Below are 4,452 nucleotides of genomic sequence, written 5' to 3' on the forward strand. Positions count from 1 at the left end.
TACTGGCCCTCATAGCACACCTCCTCTGATTTCTTGACTCCGTTTACCATATGGTGTTCTTCCTCTTATTATCTGCTTCAGCAACATATCGAGACCCAAAATCATCCCAATAACCTTCCAAAAAATCAGTACTTATATGAGCCCTAATTTCTTCGCTTTTTTGGATTTCGGAATCGAATAAAAGAAATATCTGCACACGAGTTTTTAGGTTAATTTCGAATCCTCTGTTCTAATTTTTCTTTCTTTTGAAGTATCTGGGTATATCCGTTCACTTCATCTTCTGGTCATTCTTTTCCTTTTTCTGGGATTTGTCGGTTCACTGCTTCTTTGGGTGAACCACTTTTTTGGGTAAACAAGTTATCAAGACACCAATCCCTTCTACCTTTCAGGTGGTTACTTTTCTGTAGTTCCTTCTATTCCTATCGTGTGGTTGAAGCATGTGAAACCTGAAATTGGTATGCTAGAAGATTACAAGAACGAACTGTAGGTAAGTTAACTGGAATATTATAGTTTTTCGGTTTTTCCCCTTATATTTGTTCCAGACAAACTCTGTTTTCATTCAATTTTAGGTTTTGATAGTTTGCTTTTCATGTTTTACCCTAATTTCTGGTGCAAATAATCATGAGGAAGGTATCGCGAAGCAATTGAAAGTGGAGAAGTAGAAGCAATTGAAAGTGGAGAAGTAGAAGCAATTCAAGGCAAGTCACTTTAATGTGCACTTTATAGTTGGAGTTCAAATGTGTCAAAAAATATGTTTTCTTGTTTATTAACAGCAAAGTGCAGAAAATGGTTCTTAGACTAATTACAGTGAAAAAGAGCTTCTGGTAGAGATGATACATGTATTGGAGGTTAGGACATTGTTTTGGTTTCTAATTACTTTAAGCATTTTATTTTTTTATTAAAATATGTAACAGTATATTAATGGTTCATGTATTGGCTAATGCAGATCCGTTTTAGTATATTATATTTAGTGGCCAATGCATGTCTTCCAAAGTTATTTACACTTTTGGTTCTAAGTATGCTATTTTTTGAATTTTGGCTCAAAAATTTGTTTCTTTACCGTTTGATTCTTACTTGAGTTTTTTTCAATGTTTTTGGTCGGTGTTCAAAGTAAATTGACTATTTTTTTAAACAAAAAGTTTTAAGGACAAAATAACTCATTTTACTTGAAACACTGATAAATAAATGTTACAAGAATATCAAATGAGGATTAAATTTGGTATGTCTAAATGTTGATTTTTACATATCTGTACTCAATTACCCATTACTACAAAACAAATCATGTAATAATATGCATTTTATGACGATAGAATTATAGCATTATGCTTTTAAACGTACAAAATCTACATTTTTTTGGACCTGGCCCTTAGCTTACTAAAATGAGTCAAATTAAATCTCAGAAAATCATTATCATACCACTTAACTAAAATTCCTTAGCTCAACCTTATGAAATATGGAAAAGTCGAATTTCAACTGTACAATTTTTCGCTTATTTAATACATGAAAAGCTTCCAATTTAAGTCAAGAGGCTCTAATTAAAATGTTCCAATTTTTCAGATTTTTTGATCGATGGATATGACAGGCTGTCATGTTCATTCACCAGCTAACAACATATATGCAAATTTCACATTCCATCGAATACTTAAAAACACGGTAAATGGCATTTTTTTATTAGTTATTCTTCACATTGTACAAAAGTTGGACCATTTTGCCCCTGTTCACAATGAATGCAATAACTACTTCGAGGGGACAAAAAATGTATGGGAAGGTCATTGAAGCAGGGGACAAAAATGTTTTGTTAAAACAAAAAACAAGAACAAAGGAGCAATAGCAAAAGATTTATGTTTGGGTTTGTTCAGAGTTTTTGTATTTGTTGAATTTACAATTTTAGACTGTTACTTTTTTGCTAATTACCTGTTGTTACAATTTATAGTAAATAATCACAATGCAACATCTCTTTTGTCTGCTAGGCAACCACCCACCCAGTAGAATGTTTATCATTTTTTTCAAATAGGTCAACTCAAATGTTGATTTTCACTTGTAATAGATATTCATGGTTTGATATCATTTTTCCGTTTGTATATTCAGGGAAATAGGTCAAACCGGTGTATCAAATTAAATCTTAATAACTATTATTATATTTATAATAATTTTGTTTTTTGGTTTAGCAGGTGGGCCTGACAACATGGGATAGGATATATTCTTATGAACATCTTTTGGGGGCTTGGAACCAGTGGCTTCACAATGCCAAACAATTCAAATGGTAACTAACTTATTTACCTATTATTTAATCTGTCAAAATCATCATTCATATCTCACAAATAAACAAACTCATATATTTTTCATTTTTTATAAAAAAAATAAAAAAAACAGTGTCTCTGGAAGAATTGCATGCTACACAGCTGGCACAGCTACAAGAAATGGGATTCTTTGATACACGTGAGAATCGTCAAAGCACTGACAACCACCGCAAGTAATGTTCATGCCGCATCTGAGAGTCTATTTGGAATTCTTGGTTAATGTCAGATATGGAATACAATGGAATACTGATTATGTAATTCATGTCTTTTGGTTTATCATTTAAATGTAATGTCATATTTTGGTGTATGATTTATATGGATGTTTTTCCCTAGAGGAAGAAGAGCAATGTATTTGCAAACTTGCAGGTAAGGCATCACATGCAATTGTTCTTCCTTTCATTGTCTGCATTTGTGTCCATTTTTATCTTTCTACATTTGTTTTTTTGGTGTAACATATTTTTTCCATGTGCATTCGTAATACTTTGATTACACATGTTTCCCTTTTTGTTGATCGTAATTGTTGAGGTTGGTGATGCAGTTCTTAAGGTGTTTTCTATTTCAGGAGATACACATCTTGGTAGTGAATAGTAACGGAAAAAATTGTCGCATCCGACCCCCACAACGCGGGGTCCCCACCTAGTTTTAGTTTTTTTATAACAGGAGGCATATTGTTCTTCGTCGCAACTTATAATCGAGAAGAAAGAAAAGTTCGCGATTGATTTTTTTTTACTGGTGATTCTCGATGCAAGAAAGACTTAAAACGAAATCAAGTGGGGTGGAGACAACTTACCCAGAAGGAGGTGGTGGAGTAACAGCAGCGAAGAGGTGGTGACGGAGAGACAGTGGGCTTCCGATGGCCTGCTGTCTCCTTTTCTTCGTGTTTTTGGCCTGGGTTCAACGAGAATGTGGCTGAGGGACTTCAGAATGTCAGTAGGGTAGCACTGGGAGGTGTTTAGGTATGGTTTTTCTAGTGAAATAAGGTGGTGGCAGTTGGTGTTTGAAGGTGGCAGGAAGGTGACGGGGTGATGGCAATGAGTGGTTTGGTGGTTCTTCCTCCTATTTTTGAGCTATATTTCGAATGGAAGGAGGCTTGGGGTAATGTAGGAGCTCAAGGGGAATACAAGGAGGGGGTGTTTGGGGGTGATTTAGTGAGGGTTTAGGTTGGTGGTGTAAGGTGATTCTTGTAGTTTTCTGGACAGAAATGGTGAGGTTTTGAGGGGGTTTTGAGAGGATTTTAGAGGAAGAGGAAGAGGAAGTTGCTGGATATTTGTGAGTGAGTTTGAGGGTTCTTCAAGCCACTTTTTATAGTGTAACATGCTCACTCACATACCAAGCCATTCCTCGTCAATTGTACCTTTAGCAAGCCTTGCACACCAAGATGAAGAGGAGAAGCACGTGGAGTATCACCAGCGGGAAGGAGATCAGATTTTTGGAGTCCATCACCCCATGTGGGCCCCACATGGGGTTATACCTCCATTTCATATCAAAAACATGTAAAAACTGGGTGCCTCGGGATTCGTGCATCGAGGATTTTTTTTCGAAAGCATCGTTAGATAGAGTATAATTCAAGGATTCCAGAACAACAAACGAATTAAATTTTGGAGTTACAAATCTTCGGGAAATTGCGTTTGAAGTTTCGCGTCTCAACGGCTCGCGGTGTCCATTTTCGCTATTTTTGTAAATATTTTCGTAAAAATTATTTTGAGTGTAAAATTAAATAATATATTATATCATGAGTCCAAAAATGCTCTCGGAAATCCTGTCGACAAAGCATAAGTGCCTCAACGGTTCGATTTGGTTTTACGCGATTAAAGAAAAACAATGTTTTACTGTTTATTTTCTTAAAACAGTCGTATCTTTTGCATATGAACTCCGTTTTTGCCGATCTTTATATTTTCAGAAACCGGGGAACATGTACTATCATATTTTAATGTTTGTTTTGCTCAAAACAGGTTAACTAGGGATGAGCAAAAGGACCGAACCGGCCAGAACCGGACCCGAACCGGGAACCGGCTTCGGTCAAAATCAAGAACCGAACCGGCCCGACGGTTCTACAGGTTCTGGTTCTACCGGTTCCCGGTTCCTATCGGTTCTTGTCGTGTCTCTAAATGTTGGAACCGGTCCACGAAAAATAGCATCATACGGTTCCAGT

The 4,452-nt window shown here is 36.1% G+C and overlaps 1 long non-coding RNA gene across 5 annotated transcripts; it reads left to right on the top strand.

Moving 5' to 3' along the window:
* Positions 1-389: 389 nt before the first annotated feature.
* LOC145007616 (uncharacterized) lies at positions 390-2,699 on the top strand. 5 transcript variants are annotated; one of them, XR_013663011.1, is made up of 6 exons: positions 390-487; positions 631-698; positions 774-848; positions 1,558-1,653; positions 2,169-2,263; positions 2,374-2,699. It is a non-coding gene; the product is annotated as an uncharacterized LOC145007616 (long non-coding RNA). The 5 variants fall into 5 exon arrangements; XR_013663013.1 differs by having other exon boundaries at positions 392-487; positions 570-698; XR_013663010.1 differs by having other exon boundaries at positions 631-848.
* Positions 2,700-4,452: the final 1,753 nt, after the last annotated feature.

Source organism: Lactuca saligna, chromosome 7 (genome assembly GCF_052625555.1).
Source record: "Lactuca saligna cultivar CGN05327 chromosome 7, ASM5262555v1, whole genome shotgun sequence".
Taxonomy (NCBI): Eukaryota; Viridiplantae; Streptophyta; class Magnoliopsida; order Asterales; family Asteraceae; genus Lactuca; species Lactuca saligna.